This window comes from Protomyctophum parallelum (genome assembly GCF_964188405.1).
Source record: "Protomyctophum parallelum genome assembly, chromosome: 13".
Classification (NCBI taxonomy): Eukaryota; Metazoa; Chordata; class Actinopteri; order Myctophiformes; family Myctophidae; genus Protomyctophum; species Protomyctophum parallelum.
This window is the reverse complement of record NC_139708.1, coordinates 17,247,493-17,258,239: the sequence shown is the minus strand read 5'-3', so window position 1 is coordinate 17,258,239 and position 10,747 is coordinate 17,247,493.

The following is a 10,747-nucleotide window of genomic DNA, read 5'->3' as shown; positions in this document are numbered from 1 at the left end:
TAGGCTGCCTGCCAGGAGAACACACAGTCAGAGTAGACAAAAGTGTGCCACCAGTCATACATCCATGCAGAAAAGTCCCATTTGCACTGCAAAAGCAACTGAAAGCAGAATTGGACAAGATGGAGAGCCTGAACGTGATTCAGAAGATAGATGAGCCGACTGAGTGGGTGAGTTCCCTTGTTGTTGTGGACAAAAAGAATGGAAAACTCAGAATATGCCTGGATCCAAGAGATCTAAACAGAGCCATTAAGAGAGAACATTTCAAGCTTCCTACTCGTGAAGACATCATGGCACAGTTTGCAAATGCAAAATATTTTAGCAAGCTAGATGCGTCTTCAGGATTTTGGCAGATGAAGTTGGACGAGCCAAGCTCAAAACTGTGCACATTCAACAGCCCATTTGGCCGATACAGATTTCTAAGACTACCATTTGGCATTGCTTCAGCTCCTGAAGTGTATCACAAGACAATCAACATGATCTACGAGCATGTGGAAGGAGTTGATACCTCAATGGATGACATCATAATATGGGGTGCCACCAGAGCTGAGCATGATGTGAGACTCAAAGCTGTGCTGGAAGCAACAAAGAAAGCAAACCTGAGGCTGAATAAAGAGAAATGTCAGCTGGGTGTGACAGAGTTGACATTCGTGGGCGACATACTGAGCAGTGAAGGTGTCAGACCAGACCCACGAAAGGTGTCTGCTATCGAGAACATGCCAAGGCCACAATGCAAAAAAGATGTGCAAAGATTTAATGGAATGATCACATTCATGGGAAAATTCATACCCAACCTGTCAGAAAAAATGGCCCCACTGAGACAACTGACAGAGAAGAACATAGAATGGCAGTGGAATCATGAGCATGAAAAGTCATGGACTGAATTGAAGACGCTGCTCACAGAGGAACCGGTCCTGAGGTTCTATGACCCAGAGAAACCTATTAAAATATCATCTGATGCATCACAGAGTGGGCTCGGTGCAGTACTTCTACAAAAATATGATGACTGGCAACCTGTAGCATATGCATCACGATCCATGACAGACCCGGAAACGCGATATGCACAGATCGAAAAAGAGCTGCTCAGCATCACATATGCCTGTGAGAGATTTCATCAGTTTGTGTCAGGACAAGAAATCAGTGTGGAGACTGATCACAAGCCCTTGATTTCATTGTTCCAAAAGCCACTAAATGACTGTCCACTCCGCATACAACGAATGATGATCAGGCTGCAACGCTACTCACTTAACGTTGCATACACACCAGGAAAGCTGATGTATACAGCTGACACACTATCCAGGGCTGTTGACCCACAGGAGCGTGCAAACACTAAACTGGATGAAGATGTGGATGCTTATGTACACATGATCACAAGTGCACTGCCAGTAGCAGATGCGAAGATGGAGCTCATACGGACTGAGACTAACAAGGATGAGACGCTGAAACAATTGAGACAAATCATCAGACATGGATGGCCCACCGTGAAACAAAACTGTTCACCAGAAGCAGCGGAGTATTGGAACTACAGGGCTGAGCTATCAGAGGTCGGTGACATAATTTACAAAGGCAGTAAAATTGTGATTCCAAAGAGCCTGAGAAATGAGATGCTCAGAAGGATTCATGAAGGACATCTAGGAATCGAAAAGTGCAAGAAGAGGGCACGTGAAGTGATGTTCTGGCCTAGAATAAATCAAGATGTCACAAATGAAGTGTCAAAATGCACAACATGCCTCAAATATCAAGCGAGTCACCCTGCAGAACCACTACACCCACACCAAGCACCAGACAGACCATACCAAAAGGTGGGTGCTGACCTGTTTGCATGTCAAGGTAAAGATTATCTTGTTGTCACAGACTATTATTCACTGTATCCAGAGGTCTGTAGACTGACCACCACCACTGCGGAAGCAGTGATAACATGCATGAAAGCCATATTCTCTAGGCACGGCGTGGCTTCTCAAGTTTTTTCAGACAATGGTCCGCAATTTGCAAATGACAGATTCAGAACCTTTGCCAAGGAGTGGGACTTTAAGCACACAACATCAAGCCCACACTTTCCGCAGTCGAATGGCTTAGTGGAAAATTCTGTCAAAACAGTGAAAAGACTGATGAAAAAAGCAGCAGACAGTGGAACTGACTTCTACCAGAGCCTGCTGATATACCGCACAACACCACTCGAGTGTGGTATGTCTCCTGCTCAACTCCTCATGGGACGCCTGCTGAGATCAAACCTACCTATCCCGGAGAACCTGCTCAAGACAAAGGAAGGGGACAGAGTGAGAATACAGAAACAGAAACAGAAAGAGAAGCAGAAGTTCTACTATGACAGAGGAACACGGAATTTACCTGAACTACACACCGGTGACCAAGTAAGGTTCAAAGACAGAACAAACACGTGGTCACAGAAAGGGACTGTTCTGAGCCAGGTCCAACCAAGGTCATACACCATTCGGACAGAGGATGGCGCTGTACTGCGCAGGAACCGCCGAGACCTTCTCAAAGGGCCAGCCACAGCAAGTCAAGGAACAGAGACTGTTGAACAAACTCAGCACACGGCTGAGAATCCATCCACAGATCAGGATCAAGGGCAGGCAGTTAGAAAGTCCTCAAGGGCTGTGAAACCACCGGAGAGACTGCTTGTGACCATTTAATTATGTCATTTTTGAGTGATGTTTACAAAAAAAAAAAAAAAAAAAGAAAAAAAAGAAAAAGAAAGAAAAGAAAAGTGAATTGTGAAACTGTATTTCATTATTGTGTTTATTCATCTTTATTGAAGTTCATGTTTAGTAGTTTCTGTGAAGAAGAGAAAAGAAATATACTTTAAGTTTATTGAAAGTAACACTATTTGTGGTTCGTGAATGCTACAATAATTCATTTCATTTTTATAAAAGTTAAACTTTTATTTTAAGAAAAGGAGATGTAATGATATGAGCAAATTATATTTGCTTCATGTTTATTCTTATGTGTCATGTTGATCTGTTTTGATTTAGTTCATAGTTCGACTAGCAATGCCTAGAACAGACAGCTTTCCCAGGGTGCTGTGCTAGCATTCAGCCTTCTATATACTGAGCCCGCCAGAACATGAGGTGCTCCTGTTTTGTAACTGCCACATTATTATTATTCATATAAACGTCAGCTCTTTCAAGAACGTTGTCTTTATTGAACTTACCCACAACATACAAGTGTTTACAGGAATTTCTTTCTTTCTTTCTTTTTATGTTTTTCCAAACTTTCAAAAATGACCAAACTACAAGTGTTTAAACTGTTCCTCATTCCTCACTCTTCAGCTCTTCAGGTGTGCTGCAGTGGCACCTGCACAAATTGTGGTTGCTATGCTGGCATGCATGGCAATGGTTTGTCTTGTGTGTAACATTAGACCAAACCTATATATGCTCAGCGTATATAAAGAGTTGCTTTTAGGAATCTATGTTTACACGTGGCGAGGAGTGACACACATATCCAGAAAGAGCCGGACAAACATAGCTAGAGTCAGCAGCAGATAGATATAGAGGAAGAGAGGAGAGATCATTGAGAAAGGGCCAAGACAGCTCTGGTCTTCTGCCCTTTATTTGTCATAAGCCTTCTTGTCTCAGATCTTCAACCATTAAAACGAGAAGAGCAACCACTGTGACGTCATCGACTGTCAAATGATGAATGGACATCAAATGATGAATGTACAAACCCCTAGCTCTGTGACCAGACAAGAAGATGCAAATGAACAAAGATCTAATCATCGCCAGACCTACACAGGGAAGAAGATCCACATCTGTAAACCATGTGACAAGAGCTCCCAACGTTTAGATCTGAAGTTACACCAGCGTCTCCACACTGGTGAAAAACATTTTTTCCACTGTAACCAGTGTGGCAAAAGTTTCAGTCAGCCATACGGTCTAAGGCGACATCAGAAAATCCACACTGGAGAAAAACCTTTCCACTGTAACCATTGTGACAAGAGTTTCAATGACATGGGTAATCTGAAGAGACACCAGAATATCCACACTGGAGAAAAACCTTTCCACTGTAACCAGTGTGACAAAAGTTTCATTCAGTCAGATCACTTGAAGGTACATGAGCGTATCCATACAGGAGAAAAACCTTACCACTGTAAACAGTGTAACAAGAGTTTCAATGACATGGGTAATCTGAAGAGACACCAGCATATCCACACTGGAGAAAAACCTTTCCACTGTAACCAGTGTGACAAGAGTTTCATACAGTCAGATCACTTGAAGGTACACAAGCGTATCCATACAGGAGAAACACCATACCACTGTAAACAGTGTGACAAGAGTTTCAATGACATGGGTAATCTGAAGAGACACCAGCATATCCATACTGGAGAAAAACCTTACCACTGTAAACAGTGTGACAAGAGTTTCACTCAGTTAGGTTCATTGGAGACAAATCAACGTCTCCACACTGTAGAAAGACCATACCACTGTAAACAGTGTGACAAGAGTTTCAGTCAGTCAGGTGACTTGAAGATCCACCAGCGTCTCCACACTGGACTAAAACCTTACCACTGCAAGCAGTGTGACAAGAGTTTCAATGCGATGGGTACTCTGATGAAACACCAACGTGTTCACACTGGAGATATACAAGAGTGACAAGAGTTTCAGGGTGCGGTCTAAGGCGACAGCGTATCCAAATCGGTGTGACAAGAGTTCCAATGTGAGCGTGTCCATGCTGGTGAAAGAAACATACATATGGACACGCTCACATTGAAAATGTATACAGTGTGACAGGCCTGTGACAGGTGTGCTGAACACACCAAAGTGCGTATGTGAGGTGCTGGGTGCGCTCCCGAGTCCCCACCCAAACCGGTTTAACGTGAATGGACTAGTCTGCATCATCAAGGGTGCTGTGGATTTACCAAGGGTGCACTGGTACCAGAGCGACCCCTAGATTGGCGCCTCTGGTGACAGGGGTTTCAACCAGTTTAGATAAAATGAAGCAGCACCAGCTGTCTCCACACAAAATGTCGGATTGGATGAATGAATCCATGTCAATTAATGCCACATGTCTCAATACCAATAATTCCAGCACGAGGCCTGTTTACCAGCAGCTGATTAGCCTATGGAAGTCGTTCCCAAAACGTTTAATGTAAGGAACCAAATGTGACCCATAATCCATTTACACACTCAGAGTTACAGACATGTAGTACATTGGAACCCCCTGAAAGGACTCCACTTTGAGACCCAGCGGCCTATGGTTTGCAGGAGCCTTTCAAAGGGCAGGCTGTGACTCTCTCTCGCTGTATGCCTTCTTTTTGTTTAGGTGTTTGTTTAACACACCGACTTCAAGGTGACTTGATGCACACATTTTTTTTATGAATTCAAAATATGAATTACAAACGCACACATTTTTGAGGGGCGCTACATCATCCTATGCCCAGCTTTGTGTCTGTGTACCCGATAGCGATGATTTGATTGGCTGAGCACCTCATAGCGATGATTTGATTGGCTGAGCAAGCATTGCAATGTACGTATTGAGGATTAAAATCACACCCATGTGAAGTGAGGGGTGCTCTTATTATCATGATGGTTTGTCTTCAATGTTTGTGTTTTCAACAAACACTCAAAGCTGGGCATAGGACAGGAAATCTAGGTGTTTACAAATAAATTGCCTGTAAAAGTACCAAACTCCCCTAATCTCCACGCATGAGGCTGATTGGAAAATACAATGGTAACTTCAGAGGAGATTATGACCCCCCCCCCCCCCAACTATTCAAACGATTTCCACAATGTACAACTTTGGAGAGTATGTTTTGCACGTCCGTCCGTCCGTCCGTCCGTCCGTGTGTCCGTCCGTGTGTCCGTGAGCAGCTAATCTCGGCCACCGTTAACCCGGTGCCAAATTTTGCACACACACTCCCTGGATGCCAACGATGAACCTCTGCCCCAAACTTTCCAGAACGGCCTGTCATAGCGCCACCAGGAGGCCGCTTTGTGCAAAACAAGTTTTTGCACAGTACACCTACAGATTTTGTCCAAACATCACGCAAATTGGTACACAGTCTCTCTAGAGCCATTCAACGAAACCGGTCTTTCAGATTTCTCAGACTCCATCCTGATTGGTTAAGATTGGCTCAGTTTCAAACAAATGCTGCAAATCATGAACACATCGCGTGATTTCCGTGAAATTGTGCACCCACATTCCCACTAGGCCGAGGACGAAATGCCACATGAACAATTTCAACTCAGCCTCAAGGTGGCGCTATAACTGGCCGAAAAGTGTTTTTACCTCTAACTGCACGGATCTGTGGATAACTTTGTATGCCAACTCCCTAGAGGCCAAGGAAAAACCTTTGCCTGGAATTTTTCACATCTGCTCTTTATAGCGCCACCAGGAGGCCGACATATGTAAAACACATTTTCTATTATTACTCCTTCAGATTTTATCCAAATTTCACGCAAATCGGTACACATCATCTCCATAGTCATGTGATCAAGACAGGTTTGTTTGATTTCTCATATTCCATCCTGATTGGCCACGATTGGCTCCTACAGTTTTCAGGAGTAGCCCGCTTTGTACAAATCGCCACAACTCCTCAACGCAGCGTCCGATTGCGATGAAACTGTGCACGCATATTCCCACTAGGCTGAGGAAGAAATGCCACTTATCCTGGTGGAGACCTGTGCCCAGAAGGGCACTTTTTCTAGTTCACATTGATTTTCAGCATTTAAAAATGACCTGCGCTACACTGTCTTTAACGTGACAATGGGCATGGCTTTGCGGTTCAAGGACGAGCTGGGTGTCTGCACTCTGCAGACATGGAGCAGGCAGATCTTTGACCCAGGCAGTTTCACCACCCGGCTGATGTATGAGCCAGCAGACCGATAGGAGTAGGGGCATTCCTGCAGGACCGCAGTTCTAGGACCCAGTGCAATGTATTGCACCAGTCTCAAGCAATACACCCAATAAAAACCCAACTCTGAAGTGTTCAAGTTTACACAGTCTTAAATTTTTTGGTATAACCCCAGACAGTATGCTGGGCATTTATTTTACTCTTGCTCGTTCACACATGCCGTTTTATTGTGTGGACAAGACAAGTGCGCGTGTTCACATACACATGCACGCACGCACACACACACACACACACACACACACACACACACACCACACACACACACACACACACACACTCTGGAAAACAGACAGCTGACCATTTCACATACCGGGACATTAACTGGCTAAAGCAGTTGTCAATCATCATGAATGGCACTTATTATAATGTGTGAGTTGTAATGTGGCTGAATGGTCCACATGCGGACATGAGCACGCTTACTTATATCCTCTCAACAGGCTTGTATCATGAAACTGAGACCAAGACAGACACCGGGCCATCGCTCACCTTTGAAAGCACAACAACCAGGGAGGAAGAGAGACAGAGACAGAGGAGAGTGACAATGCAGCAATGATACAAGTGAAGTGAGCCTTGAGCTTGACATCAATATTTGCTATTGATTTCCCTTTTGTCCTCACACAGAACAACACGTTTCACAACAGTAGACAGTCCCTCTCCATCTTCCGTTCCTATTTTCTCCTGTCCCTTATAGCTCTTCATTCTCGATGTGCTGAGATGCGCTGAGTTTGGGAAAAATAGACATACATTAATAGCTGCAGTTCCTCTGGGTAATTTCCTTTTCCTGGGTCACATCCTTCCAGAGCCAGAGGTCATTCGGGATCAAGGACAAGAGTCCAAAGAGCCAAGAACAAATGAAGGCAGAAGATTTGGATGACAGATGATACCAATCTGTTCTTCTTTCCCTAAATTGAAGTAAACGCTCAAGCACAATGCACAGTATATGAATTGTTACAAAAGCAAATGCATCCACAAATACAGTAGCATATAGACCTGCTACAGTATACAACCCTGAAGGGTTCTATCCTTAAATCATTGACACAGTGTAATGAAGTTCCCAGATTGGACACAGTGTAACATGTCTGCTGCCTGGAGCTGTCAGTATGAATCGCAACGGTGGGAATATGCAGTTTTTTCATCATGTCCATGCTCCACAAAAACCCATTAAGTGTCATATGGGAGTATATCGTTATAACATGCCATTGAAAGGGTTCAGAGGAACATACCATGGTCTATTAAATATGCATTTGCATATTTAACCTTAGTTGTCAATTCCAAACCTAGTCTAAAATGAGGGAAAAAAAGAAAGAAAATGCTTTGTTTATCTGCAATAACACAGCACATGCACATGGAGAAGTTGTCACAGTGATAAGTAGTCACAGTGGCCAAATGTTTATTCTGGATTGCCAGTGTACACGCAAGGGTCAAGATGAAGAGGCAGAGGCTCTGGGAATGTTATGGGATGTTTTATTCAGTGGGTGTTTTATTGGTATTCTAATGCCAAAGAGGCAGCACACTTCTAATGGGCCTCCCCGAGAGCCCCGGAGAGATTAAAGACGCGAGAATTAAATCAAATTAGGCGATAAACAAAGAGGCACACAGACGGAATCTGAAAAGTGAAGGCAGCGTCCAATCTTTGGTTACTGGCAAACTTACAACTTCTCCTGTGGAGGAGGAGGAGGAGGAGGAGGAGGAGGAGGAGGGAAGTGGTGGGCCTTCATTCCTCTTGTGGTCACAACAAAACCAAGTTGAACCAAGGACTTCAAAGCGCAGTCGAACACACACACACGCACACGCACACACACACACACACACACACACACACACACACACACACACACACACACACACACACACACACACACACACACACACACACACACACACACACACACACACACACAGAAGCACAAAGGTTCTGTCAGTCTGAGACATCTCCGGTCATGTGACAGCGGACCAGGTGCACCCTGACTGGGTCCTTGGCAAGGCTCCTCACTCGTTGCCCCTGTCCATCTTGAGCCACAGCCAATCGGAGCCCCTCCCTCCGCTGGGGCGGCTGCGTCGGGGTGCACAGGCAGCCTCCCAGATTGGCTGGGCACCCGCTGCTTTCCAATATGCCCACCCGCTCCCCACAGTGTCACAACAGGCCTCTCATTCACACTCGCTCTGCCCCTGCAATCCACCCCCCCCATCCTCTATCTCCCCCTGCCAGGTGGGACCAAACACATGCCCGCTGTCTCATAAACACCAAGACATGCCAACATCGGACTCCTGAGAGACATCCATACTATCACAGGAACCTAGGGTAGAGCCAAATGCTTCTGGGGAACCAGACAGGCAATAAACAGAACAAATCCTCACACAACTTTGACGAAAAACAACAGCAAGGCAGCCAGGAGGCGTGTGCGAACGCATATTATGTGCGTGCGGCCGTGCACACACACACACACACACACACACACACACACACACACGCAGACATGCACACACACTGATTAATAACAAAAAGAACAAGCCAAAAAAAGGAAGCATGATGAAACAGAGAAGACGGAGCACTGGCAGGCAGTCAACATCCAAACACATCGAAAAAGTAAAGAGCCCTAATGAAAGATTTTCAGCATGACTAAACATAATAGAGGAAATCTTCACTCTGTGTTTCTAGGCAAGAGGGCAGGGGTGATGGTGGTGGGGGAGTTTGCGTTGAGGGGGAAAGCAAACAAGAAATTGCCTTCCCCTCCCCGATCCACACATTCATTTCCTCTGAGAAGGCAATGATGACCGCGGTCATCTTTGTCCAAGTTGAAGTGCCTTCCTGCAAATCACAATGTGATGCATTTGAAAACAGCATTAGGAGCTCTCTACCTGATCCCTGACAGAGCCAGACTCAGCCAGACCCCCCCCCCCCCTCCCAACATGCAAGACACGCAGGGAAAATCAAGCCAATCACACACACGCTCACACCTCTCCTCCACATCCAGTCTAAAAAATACCACTCTTTTTTCCCCCTCCGTCTGTTTTTGTCTGTTTCTACCTCAACGGACAGGACCTATGGACACTATAAAAATAATAATAATAATAATAAAAAAATGAAAAATGATGGAAACTGTGTGCAATGTATGAATGTATGTCCTCCTTCCGAAAATAAACTGAACTGAACTGAACTGAACTGAACCTCTAGACTCTCCCTCTTTGTCTCCACCAGGCCGAAGGCATGTGGGGAGAGTATGTTTTGCACTCCGTCCATCCGTGTGTCCGTCCGTCCGTGTGTGTGTCCGTCCGTGTGTCCGTCCGTCCGTGTGTCCGTGAGCAGCTAATCTCGGCCACCGTTAACCCCGTCGATGCCACATTTTGCACACACACTCCCTGGATGCCAACGATGAACCTCTGCCCCAAACTTTCCAGAACGGCCTGTTATAGCGCCACCAGGAGGCCGCTTTGTGCAAAACAAGTTTTTGCACAGTACACCTACAGATTTTGTCCAAACATCACGCAAATTGGTACACAGTCTCTCTAGAGCCATTCAACGAAACCGGTCTTTCAGATTTCTCAGACTCCATCCTGATTGGTTAAGATTGGCTTCCAAAGTTCACAGGAGTGCTCAGTTTCAAACAAAATGCTGCAAATCATGAACACATCGCGTGATTTCCGTGAAATTGTGCACCCACATTCCCACTAGGCCGAGGACGAAATGCCACATGAACAATTTCAACTCAGACTCAAGGTGGCGCTATAACTGCCCAAAAAGTGTTTTACCTCTAACTGCACGGATCTGTGGATAACTTTGTATGCCAACTCCCTAGAGGCCAAGGAAAAACCTTTGCCTGGAATTTTTCACATCTGCTCTTTATAGCGCCACCAGGAGGCCGACATATGTAAAACACATTT